The sequence below is a fragment of the Lissotriton helveticus genome, chromosome 10 (assembly GCF_964261635.1).
Source record: "Lissotriton helveticus chromosome 10, aLisHel1.1, whole genome shotgun sequence".
Classification (NCBI taxonomy): domain Eukaryota; kingdom Metazoa; phylum Chordata; class Amphibia; order Caudata; family Salamandridae; genus Lissotriton; species Lissotriton helveticus.
In genome coordinates, this window is record NC_136071.1 from 919,096,910 (window position 1) to 919,113,863 (window position 16,954).

Sequence of the window (16,954 nt, forward strand, 5' to 3'; positions counted from 1 at the left end):
GCGGCAAGAGGCATCTGGGCCTGCTGGGTTTCCCGGTGGTGTAGTGCAGCAAGAAGCATCTCAGGCTGCTGGGCTTCCCGTTGGTGTAGTGCAGGAAGAGCCCTCTGGGGATGCTACGTCTTCTGTTGGTGTTGTGCAGCCAGAAGTATCTGTGGCTGTTAGGCTTCCCGTTGGAGAACAGCAGCAAGATGTTTCGGTGCTGCAGACTGGGGTGGCTGCTCCCCCGTTGATAGGGATGGCCTCTGGGTTCCCCCTGGCTTGGTGCAGCCGGCATTGCCAGAGTTCACTGGTGTTCCTGGGTGTAGAGTGAATACAGAGAATTTTCTGCCAATTAATTTTTTTCAGTTGTTTTTTGACGATGTGTTTTTGCAAGAGATTGTTGAGCAAACCAATTTATATGCAGAACAATATTTGAGGGCCAACAGTGCCAGCCTTAAGCCCTATTGTAGAGCAATCCGGTGGACTCCCACCAATGTTGAAGAGATGAAGAAGTTTCTGGGATTAACTTTTTTGATGGGCTTGATAAGGAAGTCATCAATTACTTCATATTGGTCCACTAGTCCCTTGATGGTAACAGCTATATTTCCAGCAGTCATAAGTCGTGATCGGTATACGCTTCTTCTTCGGATGATGCATTTTGCTGATAATAGTTTAGCGTTGTCACGCGATCACCCTGATTGTGACCGTTTGTTTAAAATTCGGCCTGTCCTTGATCACTTTGTTGATCGTTTTTCTGAGATTTTTGTCCCTGGTAAAGAAATTGCAGTGGATGAGTCTTTGGTGTTGTTCAAGGGCCGCTTGGTTTTTAGGCAATACATTCCTAGTAAGAGGTCACGCTATGGAATCAAACTGTATATGCTGTGTGACAGTGAGACTGGATATGTCTACAATTTCAGGGTGTACACTGGTAAGGAGTCCCGCATTAACCCTCCTGGTTGTCCTTCTACTTTTGGAGTAACTGAGAAAATTGTGTGGGAACTAGGTAGAGGATTATTTAACAAAGGCCATCATTTATATGTAGATAACTTCTACACTGGTGTGCAGTTGTTCAAGGAGTTGGCCAAAGTGGGCACTGTTGCTTGTGGCACAATGCGCAGTAACCGTAAAGGTTTCCCAAAGGAACTTGTTTGCAAAAGGCTTGTGCGGGGACAGTCTACGGCATTGCGATGTGGGGAGCTTTTAGCTGTGAAGTATTCAGACAAGAGAGATGTGTACATGCTGACTACTATCCACGATGAAAGTACTGTACCTGTGCCTGTTTGGGGTCAGGGTGCTGAAGTGCGCAAACCTGTGTGCATTCTAGCTTACAATAAGTTCATGGGTGGTGTTGACAGAGTAGATCAGAGGTTGGAACCTTATGCTGCTCTTCGAAAGGCTTACGTTTGGTACAAGAAGTTGGCTATCCATCTGTTCCACTTGGCATCATTTAATGCTTTCGTTGTGTACCAGAAGTCTTGTCCTGGGACGAAGATGACTTTTCTTAAGTTTCAGGAGTCTATAATAGGCAGCCTTGTACTTGTGCAGCAGGCAAGTGTTCCTAGATTTGGAGTGGTGGAGGAAGTGGCTAGATTGCAAGATCGCCACTTTCCTGAATCTATTCCTTCCACTACTGCTAGAGACTTTCCGACTAGAAGATGCAGAGTCTGTTGGCGAAGAGGCGTGCGGAAGGAGTCTCGTATATACTGTCCTGACTGTCCTTCTAAGCCTGCATTGTGTATGTCAGCTTGTTTTAAATCGTACCACACGCAAAAGAACTATTGGGAGTTTGAATGAGCTGTAAAGTGAATTGCCTGGTCTGCATTCTGTAAAACATTTTTAGTTTGTTTCAAGGATTGGCATTAGTGCAAAGTTTTTATTTTAAGAATTTGTGTTACCTGATTTGTAGGTATTTCCATTTGTTTAGTGTTATTTTCAAAAAAAGAATTCTAAATGTGTTTGTGGTTTGTGCCGGCTGGTGCTTGGCTGGCGGTGTGTGTGGAGTGGTGCTTGGCTGGCGGTGTGTGTGGAGTGGTGCTTGGCTGGCGGTGTGTGTGGAGTGGTGCTTGGCTGGCGGTGTGTGTGGAGTGGTGCTTGGCTGGCGGTGTGTGTGGAGTGGTGCTTGGCTGGCGGTGTGTGTGGAGTGGTGCTTGGCTGGCGGTGTGTGTGGAGTGGTGCTTGGCTGGCGGTGTGTGTGGAGTGCTGCTTGGCTGGCGGTGTGTGTGGAGTGCTGCTTGGCTGGCGGTGTGTGTGGAGTGGTGCTTGGCTGGCAGTGTGTGTGGAATGGTGCTTGGCTGGCAGTGTGTGTGGAGTGGCGCTTGGCTGGTGGTGTTTGTGGAGTGGTACTTGGCTGGAGGGTGTGCGTGGAGCGGTGTTTAGCTGTCTGTGCACGGAGTGGTGCTTGGCTGGCGGTGTGCATGGTCTGGTGCTTGGCTGGTGGTGTGGGTGGACTGGCGCTCGGCTGGCGGTGTGTGAGTAGTTACTTTCTGTTGGTCACTGCACACACTGCTTGTTGAGTGACACTCCACGCAGTCCATCATTTGTGTAGTTCCAGTGTCAGAAATGTGGGCGTGTGAAAGTGATGGGCCCTTGAATGGCGCTGTTTGCTGGTGTGAGTGTTGAAATGTGATGGGTCCGCGGCTGGCGTTGTGAATGTTTTGAATGTGTCACACGTACGAAAGGTGTATGAATGACCTGTAAAGAGGTTGGTGCCTTGACGTGGCTTTACAGCTCACGAGCTGTGAGTCAGTGGTTCAGTTTATCATACTTGCAATTATACACAGTGTATTTCATTTTTGTGAAATTACTTGCGTATACAATTGTATGTACTGAATCAACACTCACCCTCGTGCCAAATCCAACCAGTATGTGTGTGTGCTTGCGGATTAGATGGGTGTGCAGTAATAATTGTTTTTTTTTCTCTTTCTGCATTAGGGTGTACCTTGTCCCTTATTGTGATTGTTGCTTTTATTCCAGATGGTGTCAGTGGTCTTGTTTGTATCAGGTGTGAAAGGTGCGTGAATGGCCTGTAAAACGGTTGGTGCCTTGTCGTGGCTTTACAGCTCACGAGTTGCGAGTCACTGGTTCGGTTTTTATGCATTTATTTATTGACAGAGCATTTCATTTTTTTGAAATATCTTGTTAATAAAATTTTATATACTGAACCATCACTCGCCCTCGTGCCAAATCCAACCTGTATGTGTGTGTCTTTGAGGAATAGATAGCCGTGCTTGAATGTTTGACTTTTGAGTAACTCTGTTAAGGTGAGGTACCCTTTTACTCGGGAGAACAAGGGGAACGCTGGGTGGTAGGACATTTTTGCCGGCACGGCGATCCCACGGCAAAATTTTTGGAAAAGTGCTATTTTTACCTAATTAAGGTTTGCAAGGAGTTCTGGGTAGGAAAACATTGGGGGACCCACGCATGCCATACCTCCCTGGACTCCCCCGGGTGTCTACTTTTCAGAAATGTGTGGGTTTGGTAGGTTTCCCTAGATGGCTGTCTCGCACGGGGCCAGAAACCCAGGTAACCCCTCTTGCAAAAGCTGGAGAATTCATGTCCACCAGCTTTTGCAAGAGGGGTTACCCGGGTTTTTGGCCCCGTGCGAGACAGCCATCTAGGGAAACCTACCAAACCCACACATTTCTGAAAAGTAGACACCCGGGGGCTTCCAAGGAGGTATGGCTTGCATGGATCCTCCAACGTTCCTTTACCCAGAATCCCTTGCAAACCTCATTTTTTGCTTGGAAAAAATCCGTTTTTTCACACGTTTTAGTGTGGGCAAGCGTGGCATCACTGGGCTCACACAAATTACCTCCCACCCAGCGTTCCCCAAGGTCTCCCGATAAAAATGGTACCTCACTTGCGTGGTTAGGCATAGCGGCTGCTTTAGGAAAAGGCCCAATTCATACTGTGGAGACGAAAACATTACCTTTAGCCAAATAATCTTATTTTTTGAGGGGGTCACCTGAGCTTTTGGCCCGGGGCTTGGCAGGCATCTTTGGAAACTACCAAACCCAAACAGTTCTGAGAACTAGACACCCGGGGGAGTCCAGGGTGGTATGGCATGCGTGGGTCCCCCAATGTTTTCCTACCCAGAAACCCCTGCAAACCTGAAATTTTGGTCCAAAAACCCACTTTTCCATACTTTTTTGGGTGGGATCTCGCTGCCGGAACAAATGTCCTACCACCCAGCGTTTCCCTTGTTCTCCCGAGTAAAATGATACCTCACTTGTGTGGGTGGGCCAAAGGCAAGTGACTTAGGCTGGGGTGCTTAATTTGTAAAACGTAAATGTGAGTAAAAACTACTTTTTTCAAAATTCATTTTGGGGTGTTCTGCTTTGGGGCACCCACACAAGTGAGGTATCCTTTTACTCGGGAGAACAAGGGGAACGCAGGGAGGACTTTTTTGCCGGCACGGCGATCACACGCCAAAAAGTTTGGAAAAGGGCAATTTTTACCTAATTTTAAGGTTTGCAGAGAGTTCTGGGTAGGAAAACATTGGGGGACCATGCATGCCATACCTCCCTGGACTCCCCCAGGTGTCTAGTTTTCAGAACTGTTTGGGTTTGCTACTTTGCAAAGAATACCACCGAGCCCCGGGCCACAAATTCAGATCCCCCCCCAAAATCAAGGTAGTTTTGCAATAAGGTAATGTAAATTCACCACCGTACGATTTGAACCGTTTCCTGTTGCAGCCACTATGTCTACCCACGCAAGTGAGGTACCGTTTTTTTCGGGAGACCTGGGGGCACGCTGGGTGAGTGGAAATTTGTTGATCCACGCAGATTCCAGAACTTTCCACCACAGAAATGTGAGGAAAATGTGTTTTTTTGGTCAAATTTTTATGTTTTCAAGGGATTCTGGGTAACAAAACCTGGGGGTAGGCAGACGAGTCACCCCATCCTGAATTCCCCTGGGTGTCTAGTTTTCAAAAATGTATAGGTTTGCTAGGTTTCCCTAGGTGCTGGCAGAGCTACGGCGCAAAAACAAAAGGTAGTCTTTTTGTCCGAATCGTGCTAAATTTCACTGGGAAATTGAGGTGCGACCATGCTGCGTTTTGCGCTGTTTCATGTCGCAGCCACTATGCCTACCCACGCAAGTGAGGTACCATTTTTTTCGGGAGACCTGGGGACACGCTGGGTGAGTGGAAATTTGTTGATCCACGCAGATTCCAGAACTTTCCACCACAGAAATGTGAGGAAAATGTGTTTTTTTGGTCAAATATTTATGTTTTCAAGGGATTCTGGGTAACAAAACCTGGGGGTAGGCAGACGAGTCACCCCATCCTGAATTTCCCTGGGTGTCTAGTTTTCAAAAATGTATAGGTTTGCTAGGTTTCCTTAGGTGCTGGCAGAGCTACGGCGCAAAAACAAAAGGTAGTCTTTTTGTCCGAATCGTGCAAAATTTCACTGGGAAATTGAGGTGCGACCATGCTGCGTTTTGCGCTGTTTCATGTCGCAGCCACTATGCCTACCCACGCAAGTGAGGTACCATTTTTTTCGGGAGACCTGGGGTCACGCTGGGTGGGTGGAAATTTGTTGATCCACGCAGATTCCAGAACTTTCCACCACAGAAATGTGAGGAAAATGTGTTTTTTTGGTCAAATATTTATGTTTTCAAGGGATTCTGGGTAACAAAACCTGGGGGTAGGCAGACGAGTCACCCCATCCTGAATTCCCCTGGGTGTCTAGTTTTCAAAAATGTATAGGTTTGCTAGGTTTCCTTAGGTGCTGGCAGAGCTACGGCGCAAAAACAAAAGGTAGTCTTTTTGTCCGAATCGTGCAAAATTTCACTGGGAAATTGAGGTGCGACCATGCTGCGTTTTGCGCTGTTTCATGTCGCAGCCACTATGCCTACCCACGCAAGTGAGGTACCATTTTTTTCGGGAGACCTGGGGGCACGCTGGGTGAGTTGAAATTTGTTGATCCACGCAGATTCCAGAACTTTCCACCACATAAATGTGAGGAAAATGTGTTTTTTTGGTCAAATATTTATGTTTTCAAGGGATTCTGGGTAACAAAACCTGGGGGTAGGCAGACGAGTCACCCCATCCTGAATTCCCCTGGGTGTCTAGTTTTCAAAAATGTATAGGTTTGCTAGGTTTCCCTAGGTGCTGGCAGAGCTACGGCGCAAAAACAAAAGGTAGTCTTTTTGTCCGAATCGTGCTAAATTTCACTGGGAAATTGAGGTGCGACCATGCTGCGTTTTGCGCTGTTTCATGTCGCAGCCACTATGCCTACCCATGCAAGTGAGGTACCATTTTTTTTGGGAGACATGGGGGCACGCTGGGTGGGTGGAAATTTGTTGATCCACGCAGATTCCAGAACTTTCCACCACAGAAATGTGAGGAAAATGTGTTTTTTTGGTCAAATTTTTATGTTTGTAAGGGGTTCTGGGTAACAAAACCTGGGGGTAGGCAGACGAGTCACCCCATCCTGAATTGCCCTGGGTGTCTAGTTTTCAGAAATGTATAGGTTTGCTAGGTTTCCCTAGGTGCTGGCAGAGCTATGGCGTAAAAACAAAAGGTAGTCTTGTTGTCCGAATCGTGCTAAATTTCACTGGGAAATTGAGGTGCGACCATGCTGCGTTTTGCGCTGTTTCATGTCGCAGCCACTATGCCTACCCACGCAAGTGAGGTACCATTTTTTTCGGGAGACCTGGGGGCACACTGGGTGCATGGAAATTTGTTGATCCACGCAGATTCCAGAACTTTCCACCACAGAAATGTGAGGAAAATGTGTTTTTTTGGTCAAATTTTTTTGTTTGAAAGGGATTCTGGGTAACAAAACCTGAGGGTAGGCAGACGAGTCACCCCATCCTGAATTGCCCTGGGTGTCTAGTTTTCAGAAATGTATACGTTTGCTAGTTTTCCCTAGGTGCTGGCAGAGCTACGGCGTAAAAACCAAAGGTAGTCTTTTTGTCCGCATCGTGCTAAATTTCACTGGGAAATTGAGGTGCAACCATGCTGCGTTTTGCGCGGTTTCATGTCGCACCTACTATGCCTACCCACGCAAGTGAGGTACCATTTTTTTCGGGAGACCTGGGGGCACGCTGGGTGGGTGGAAATTTGTTGATCCACGCAGATTCCAGAACTTTCCACCACAGAAATGTGAGGAAAATGTGTTTTTTGGGTCAAATTTTTATGTTTGTAAGGGATTCTGGGTAACAAAACCTGGGGGTAGGCAGACGAGTCACCCCATCCTGAATTGCCCTGGGTGTCTAGTTTTCAGAAATGTATAGGTTTGCTAGGTTTCCCTAGGTGCTGGCAGAGCTACGGCGCAAAAACAAAAGGTAGTCTTTTTGTCCGAATCGTGCAAAATTTCACTGGGAAATTGAGGTGCGACCATGCTGCGTTTTGCGCTGTTTCATGTCGCAGCCACTATGCCTACCCACGCAAGTGAGGTACCATTTTTTCCGGGAGACCTGGGGGCATGCTGGGTGGATGGAAATTTGTTGATCCACGCAGATTCCAGAACTTTCCACCACAGAAATGTGAGGAAAATGTGTTTTTTGGTTAAATTTTTTTGTTTGAAAGGGATTCTGGGTAACAAAACCTGGGGGTAGGCCGACGAGTCACCCCATACTGAATTGCCCTGGGTGTCTAGTTTTCAGAAATGTATAGGTTTGCTAGGTTTCCCTAGGTGCTGGCAGAGCTACGGCGCAAAAACAAAAGGTAGTCTTTTTGTCCGAATCGTGCTAAATTTCACTGGGAAATTGAGGTGCGACCATGCTGCGTTTTGCGCTGTTTCATGTCGCAGCCACTATGCCTACCCACGCAAGTGAGGTACCATTTTTTTCGGGAGACCTGGGGGCACACTGGATAGATGGAAATTTGTTGATCCACGCAGATTCCAGAACTTTCCACCACAGAAATGTGAGGAAAATGTGTTTTTTTGGTCAAATTCTTTTGTTTGAAAGGGATTCTGGGTAACAAAACCTGGGGGTAGGCAGACGAGTCACCCCATCCTGAATTGCCCTGGGTGTCTAGTTTTCAGAAATGTATAGGTTTGCTAGGTTTCCCTAGGTGCTGGCAGAGCTACGGTGCAAAAACAAAAGGTAGTCTTTTTGTCCGAATCGTGCAAAATTTCACTGGGAAATTGAGGTGCGACCATGCTGCGTTTTGCGCTGTTTCATGTCGCAGCCACTATGCCTACCCACGCAAGTGGGGTACCATTTTTTTCGGGAGACCTGGGGGCACACTGGGTGGATGGAAATTTGTTGATCCACGCAGATTCCAGAACTTTCCACCACAGAAATGTGAGGAAAATGTGTTTTTTTGGTCAAAGTTTTTTGTTTGAAAGGGATTCTGGGTAACAAGACCTGGGGGTAGGCAGACGAGTCACCCCATCCTGAATTGCCCTGGGTGTCTAGTTTTCAGAAATGTATAGGTTTGCTAGGTTTCCCTAGGTGCTGGCTGAGCTACGGCGTAAAAACAAAAGGTAGTCTTTTTGTCCGAATCGTGCTAAATTTCACTGGGAAATTGAGGTGCGACCATGCTGCGTTTTGCGCTGTTTCATGTCGCAGCCACTATGCCTACCCACGCAAGTGAGGTACCATTTTTTTCGGGAGACCTGGGGGCACGCTGAGTGGGTGGAAATTTGTTGATCCACGCAGATTCCAGAACTTTCCACAACAGAAATGTGAGGAAAATGTGTTTTTTTGGTAAAATCTTTTTGTTTGAAAGGGATTCTGGGTAACAAAACCTGGGGTTAGGCAGACGAGTCACCCCATCCTGAATTGCCCTGGTTGTCTAGTTTTCAAAAATGTATAGGGTTGCTAGGTTTCCCTAGGTGCTGGCAGAGCTACGGCGCAAAAACAAAAGGTAGTCTTTTTGTCCGAATCGTGCTAAATTTCACTGGGAAATTGAGATGCGACCATGCTGCGTTTTGCGCGGCTTCATGTCGCAGCCACTATGCCTACCCACGCAAGTAGGTACCATTTTTTTCGGGAGACCTAGGGGCACGCTCGGTGGGTGGAAATTTGTTGATCCACGCAGATTCCAGAACTTTCCACCACAGAAATGTGAGGAAAATGTGTTTTTTTGGTCAAATATTTATGTTTGCAAGGGATTCTGGGTAACAAAAGCTGGGGGTAGGCAGACGAGTCACCCCATCCTGAATTGCCCTGGGTGTCTTGTTTTCAAAAATGTATAGGTTTGCTAGGTTTCCCTAGGTGCTGGTTGAGCTACGGCTCAAAAACAAAAGGTAGTCTCTTTGTCCAAAGAGCTTAAGATTTCACTGGGAAATTGAGGAGCGACCACGTTGCATTTTGTGCCGTTTCCCGTCGTAGGCACAAGGCCGACCCACACAAGTGAGGTACCATTTTTTTCGGGAGACCTAAGGGCACGCTGGGTGGGTGGAAATTTGTTGATCCACGCAGATTCCAGAACTTTCCACCACAGAAATGTGAGGAAAATGTGTTTTTTTTGGTCAAAATCTGAGCTTTGCAAGGGATTCTGGGTAACAAAACCTGGTGGTAGGCAGTCGAGTCATCCAATCCTGAATTCCCCTGCGTGTCTACTTTTAAAAAATGTATAGGTTTGCTAGGTTTCCCTAGGTGCCGGAAGAACTAGGGTGCAAAAACTACAGGTAGGCACTTTGCCAAAAAAGGGTCAATTTGTAACTGCAAAATTTAGGTGTGACCACGTTGCATTTTGCGCCGTTTCCTGACGCAAGCACAAGGCCGACCCACACAAGTGAGGTACCGTTTTTATCGGGACACTTGGGGTAATTCAGATTTGTAAATCAACTGTTATTACCAATTGAGATTTCTTGCATTTCTCCCTTTGAATGAAAGATATTGTGTAGAAAAAAAAACTTTATGAAAAATGACCAATAATTCTCATGCTAGTATGAGTATTCCCAACTTTGAAAATGTGCAATTATATACTGTTTCTGAACTCTATAATTTGTACCCAATTCATACATACATAGGTGTCTTTCATACAGATTATTCCATGTGTACATTTTCCAAGACAAAGTGCACTATACCCAGTAAATGAAAAAATACCATTGCAAGTTGCTGCTCAGTTTTTGGATCTGGTTTCGTCGGGTTCTTGGTGAAACTACAAGTCCCATATATCCCCACAACCAGGAAGGTCTAACGGATGTAACGGTATATTGCTTTCCAAGAGCTGTCAAAATTAGAGAAAGTTATAGGTGAAAACGTTGAGACAAAAAGCCGTTGTTTTCAACAAATTTTCAAATATTCCAATATCTAACTGTTAGTTTCTATAACGAAACCTTCATGGATTTAGACAAATGACCCCTTTCTGAATTCAGAATTTTGTCTATTTTTCGGAAATGTAAAGCTTTCCAGGATCCATTATTGCTTTCAAACTCATTTCTACCATTAACTGGAAGGAGGTGGAAAGCTCTAAAAATAGCAAAAATAGGCTATGTCCCAGAAAAATGCCAAAACTGAGTGAAAAATTTCGGTTCTCTGACAAAACACTGTCATTCCCTAAAAGCTGAGAAAATGGAGAATTCAGCCCCACAAACCCTTTTTTGATACCATATTCAGGGAAAAATCCAGAGGCTTTCATTTGCAGCCCGTTTTTCCCATTTTTCTGAAAAAAACAAAAAAAACACTATATTTTGGTTAATTTCTGGGACCCCTCCAAGGGAATCCACAAACCCTGGGCGCCTTTAGAATCCCCATGATGTTGGAAGAAAAGGACGCAAATTTGGCGCGGATCCCTTATGTGGTCAAAAAGTTACAAGGGCCTAAGCGCGCACTACCCCAAAACACCAAAAAAAGCCTTAGCACAGGAGGGGGAAAAGGCCTAGCAGCGAAGGGGTTAAGATGATTCATTCTCTTCGTTATCACTCTGTTGAAAGGAATGGTTTGTCTTGAGTAGCGCATACCACAAATGAATCAATTATTAATAGAAATATTGCAACTGCATTATTTGAATTCAAAGATAATATATCAAATGCTACACTTTCCAGTTTGTATTTTACACATCCATGACGAAGTGAAGACAGCAACCTTAGGGCACCCTCTAGTGGTGATGACAAATAACATTTATCGGACACAAAAAAAATATGATTTCTAGGGTGAACGTTCAAAATTCTTGCTATTTTCCTGCTTTTGCTATTTTCCTGCTTTGGCGGGGCACTTATGTATCAGCTCCTTCGGTCTGGAAACGTACTCAGTGGTGAATCTGTGATATGAAATGCCATGTTAAACAAAAAAAATTAGACGGAAAAGCATACATACAAGTGGCCCTTCCAATATGGCAACCGAATCGAAGTTTATCACGGGTGTCTGCAGTTCAATGATTTCCTGCAGTTTTCGAAGCAAAGATTGCTCAGGGTGTTTCAATGAAAAATCCAATTGGAGTAATTACTTTCTTACAGGACTATCAAGTGGCAACTTAGTCATGGAATCCCGCCTTCCAGGCCACACTTTAATAGACAAAAGTATCGGCTTTTTAAGAGTGTGGTTTGGCTTACAGATATTAAAACATGAATAAAAGGAATGCATTATGCCTGTGGTAACTCAGTGGCGTGTCGAAAGGCCAAAGTGTCATGGTATTACTGTGGAATGCATGTTGCTTGTCATGTTTTTTGTTAATCTTTACTTACAACTTTCAGTGGTAGAAATGCGAAAAATGTACATTCTAATAGGATCTTCATGTAAAGACCATCACCTGGCAAGACTCCCCCACACAGACCAAAACAGCCCTGGATCTGTTTTATGCCGTAAGGGAGCAAGAGGAGTGGTGTCGAGTGTGGCCATGCCAATCATGCTCAAAGGTGCTTCTGGCATCTTGTCATGGTGAAGCAGAGTATGGTACAGAGGTCTGCTGATAAATGGGCAAAGCCTTATCATACATGTAATGAGATCCAAATCATGTGCAACAAAAAATTGATAATATTCTTCATTACACAGAGGAAAATGTTTTATGATATTGAAGAAGGAGTAAGAAGTGGTGTCTGAATCAGTGTAACTTACTGACCTATGGCAACTTCATGCAGGAATTGAAACACTTATCTCTTCAGAGGATCGAACACAATAATCTAGGTGGTGCTAAAACGTACCTGGTCATCTGTTTTGCCCAAATCTTTAATCAGATGTTGAATCTTCACGATGGTGTTCTTGGGCGATGATTGAAAGTGTCCATCTGTAGAAGTTAGATATACAGTCTTTGAATGGAAGACTTCAAAGGAAAGGAAACTGATTTCCCTACAAGCATGCATACAACATAACTAGAACAAAAAGTAAGTGCAGGCCACTTGCAGCAGACATACAAAATATGAACATCATCCCCAAGAGTGTGATTGAAGTTATTTACTCGTATGTGTCAAGAATCCCAGGCTAGCACCAAGCAAATCCCTCAATGAGGAATGAACGCCTCCTCTCCGTTATCTGTGAATGTTACTACACGGTTTATGACAATTTTTTAATCGATTGAATCCCTCAGTGAGTGAATAATGCCTCTGCTGCCTCATCTATGAATGGGTATGTTACTACATAATTTATGTGAACCTCTCAGTCAGTGAATAAAAGCCTTAACTCCCTATCTATGAAGGAGTATGTTAGTACATACTTCATCCAGTGCACAGCAATGCTATGCCCATTGGCACATTTTACCCCTTGCTCGATGATTTGTAAGAACTGGTCCTGTGTTTCTCCATGTTAACTCTCTTTTTTTTATTTTAGTCCACACGTGGGAATGTGCGCCATTTTTCCAAGTTTCTCCTGTTCACCATGTGCCCATCCGGACCTCGATATGTAAACACGACAGAAGCGCTTGCCAGGGGCGGTAAATGGAGTATGTAAGGTATAGAGAGGGAGGAGCAAAGAGAGAAGGTATCCGGTTAAATAGACGCCAGTTTGAGGAGTACATATTTATTCATTATCACACGAATGAGGTTGGAGGATTTGCAGCGTTTGTCACAGGTATGAGAGAGAGCCGTTATAGCGCATGAGAAACAGCCTATTTTTAGACTCAGAGAGGGGTGACAACTTTGGAGGGTAAACTATTGGGATTAAGAGAGTCAACATCTTGCTTGGAAGTTAAATCGGGGTTGATAATGTGCTTGAGAATACGGGAATAATGGGGCAAACAGGTCTATTTAACAGTGCGCAGGTTGTGCTTCGGCATCCATTGCGGGGAACTTTTTGTCAAATAACGAGGGTGAAACACTAAAAAATAAGAGGCTGCAGATGACATTTGATTAGTAAGGTAATTGGCAAGTAAAACTAGTATTTGTAATTTTTGTCATTTGAGGTAAATGTGGGACATTGTAAAGAATGTGAGCACGCTACATTACAGCACGATTTTGTGATATATTATTATTATACTGCGTACTGATTTCGTTTTATTGTTATTTATTCTTCAGTGACCCCTGACGAAAGGCACAGTCTGCCCGAAATGCATTGGGTTTTATTTTGAATAAACGCTGCCTTTTTTATGAAAAGCGCTTCTGTCGTGTTTTCATATCGAGGTCCAGATGGGCACATGGTGAACAGGAGAAACTTAGAAAAATGGCGCACATTCCCACGTGTGGACTAAAATAATAAAAAGAGAGTTAACATGGAGAAACACAGGACCAGTACTTACAAATCATCGAGCAAGGAGTAAAATGCGCCAATGGGCATAACATTGCTGTGCATTGGTTGGGGGGGAAAGGTCTCCATGCTTATTGGAGTTTTGTCTAAATCGTGTCATTTGGGCATGACACTGAGCCAGGAAGCACGCAGATTTGTTTCAGTGCATAATTCAAGTGAAATGTGGAGAAAACGGTGTGCATCCCACCCCCCATGTGTGAGTACATACTTCATGACATTTTATTCCGGAAGGGAAACTCTCAATGAGTGACTTACACCTCCTGTTCCTCATCTATGAAAGCATTTGTTACTACATAGATCATGATATTTTGTTCCTAAAATGAATCCCCCAGTGAGTGAATAACATCTCTGCTCCCTCATCCATCAATATGTTACTACATAGTAAATTGCATTTTATTCATAAAGCTAAGCCCTCAATGAGTGAATGAAAGCCTCCGCTCCCTCAACTAGGAATTAATATATTACGTAGCTCATGACAATATATTTACAAGGGATTAATTTAATGTTTAATTCAATGTTTATAGGAGGTGGTGCTAATATGTAATAGTAATAGTACCATTACGATGTGATTAGCTTCTTTCGACTATTATCTAACCTGAAAGCATTGCAAACACACTATTTCCAGTTTTCAATCCATGTACTGTACATTATAATTCGGAAATGCTGTGCAAACACCAGACATGCAGCATGTAATAGCTACTTCAAAGAAGATAAGTACTCAAAAAACAAAAACCATGTATTGCTTCTTCTAATAGGCCGAGACTGCCTCTTCTTTCTACTGATTATCTTACGTTTATACAAATGTTACTATGCAAGCAGACAAGGTACTTTTTCAACTGTAATGTGTTACTACACTAGACATATGTTGTGAAGGATTAGCAGCGCACATGTACCCATGGTACGAGTTAGTGCTGGTGTACATTTCTTACCTTTCGTAGCAGAGAATGAGCGATCACTCCTGTAAAGACATGGAAGAGCAGATTATGGTCAATGAACTGGTGTTACTCATGAATAGTGACCACATGTAGTTGTTGTGGTATATCATGTGGTGCTCATAATGTTGGCAATCTACCTGCTCTCCCCCCCCCTCCAACAGTTTCCTGTAAAATGCGATCTCAATATCCAGGGCCATCTTGACGTTCAGCAGCTCCTGGTACTCATGCAGGTGAGCCACTTTTTCTTTCATGTTCTGGATTTCAACACGAAGGTGGCTGATGATGTCTTGGTTGCAAGCAGTTTCCATCTCAAAGTTATCTTCCCGCTCATGCATCTGGAGCACCAGAGACTTGTTCTGCAAACAGTATTAGGACCAGTGGTCATTCCAAGGACATATTTCTGAATTATGACTACTTATTATCATGGCTAAATGAGAATGTGTGGGTGTCAAGTTAGGATGGGATTTCAGAAAACGAAACCCAGCAAGTACATGAACCAGAAATCCCCCAAACACCAGTAGTGGTTTAGCAAAACATGATTGGGCCCTATTGTGCTATATGCACTTAGGATTAAATAATGGCCTTGGTTACCATTGTCTTAATTGCCTCTCTGTGTTTCACTTGCATTTTAACTTGTATTTTCATTTCATGTCACCTTAAAGCTGCAGAGTAGGAGAGTTTCAAAACAGCCTTGTTCGGAAAAGAATGTGTGTTTGAAAGCATGAGAGAGAAATGTGTGAAATTTAGTTCTCCGTCTCAGTGTGTGGTGCTAAAGGCAGTGGTGCACAAATGTGCAGTATGTTGTACATTGGGAAGTTTTATTAAGTTTCACCTATTGGCTTTAACATGCCCTCATGTCATCTTGAATTCAGAGTTTTACACACACAAGCAGGCCCGCAGGTTCAGATTGGTTTCCACTTTCAAGGAAGTTTGCATACTTTCTGAAATGTTTTTGTACTTTCTCAAACCGATGCAAGATTAGGGAAACATGTAGTATGGGAGCGCAAAGAAATATGTGAAGTATCCTGTGCCTTGGAATGCTTGCTGGCACCTGGCCAGCTTCACTAAGTTTCTGGTGCATTCAGAACAGTATAAAACTGGAGTCTTTTGACTTGGAAATCGGGTTCTCCTACTGAGGGACGGGCACACCCGTTCGGTGAAGCATTTCCAGGCTTGAGAAGTCTCTTGACCCCAGGGCTGTTCTGTTATTCGGGATCCCCCAGTCTTGTGTGGGCTAAGATGAAGCTATTACAGCTGGTCATTGGTATTGAGACATATATGCATATACATATATATATATATATATATATATATATATATATATATATATATATATATATATATATATATATATATATATATATATATATATATTCAGCGCTGAATCCTGACCGCCAAGAGTGACGGTGACAACAGGCGCGGACCTCGTCTTTAATCCAAAAGTGTTTAGTTAAGTCGTAAACACGAACAAAAGCCACATCACAGGAGTCAATGCCAGCAATCCATTTAATTGCAGTTCAAAATGTAAGAGCAAGTGCCCTCCCTGACGCGTTTCGCTCCGCAAGCGGAGCTTGATCACATGACGCGTCAGGAGTAGGACGTGCATTAAATTGAAATTAAAAGCCCAAGCGCCTAAAGAAACAGGACGCAAGGGTAGCCAAAAAGCAAATAGGCAAATAGTTGTAATTACAATAATTAGACCACTCAAATTGTGTGTACATAGATGGGGACAGGGGAATAAAAAATAATAATAAGAGCATAGTGCTCATATGTCATGTCAAGAATTTGTGTAAATCAGTATAACAAATAATCATACAGAATCAAAAACCAATTGTGATTTCAACTCACCTACCTAAGGACTTGAACAGTAAAGAAAAAAAAAAGGAGTATATACCACAACTGATATATCAAAAATGACAATAAATCAGTATGTTGGAACAATTAATTGCAAGTGCATTCAAAACATTCGATTTACCATCAGTCACAAAGGAGTTGATTAAATTCTTACTGAACAAAATTTCTGACAAACCCCTGTCACGAATACCAAGTCATTTGAGTGATGAAAAAAAGTGCCTAAGTGCTAAAGTGCAAATGCTTAAAATCCATTGCGTGATACAATGAAATACATAGTACTGGCTGCGGAAGAACTGATATGAAAACTACAAATGTTAGCATGAAAGATACAACAGACAGAATCATTACGAAAATGAAAAAATGCCGAGAAAATGAAAGTTGCTTTTTCGATATATGGTCAGTTCAGAAATATACATGTCACAGAAAATGATGTAATTCATCAAAAGCATTTAGCCCATTAGGGGCCCGGGTATCAAATAACAAAATGAAAAATGCCTCTTTTTGACGAAGTAATTTCTCACGATCCCCACCTCTACCTGGGTTATCTACGGAACATAATAAGGTATATTTCAAATCTTTTCATTTCTTGTTGTGTACCGCCCGGTGTG

General features: G+C 43.6%; 1 pseudogene; it reads right to left on the reverse strand.

Moving 5' to 3' along the window:
• The window catches only part of LOC144784141 (vimentin-like), a 111,822-nt pseudogene that overhangs the window by 56,053 nt on the left and 38,815 nt on the right, over positions 1-16,954 (reverse strand).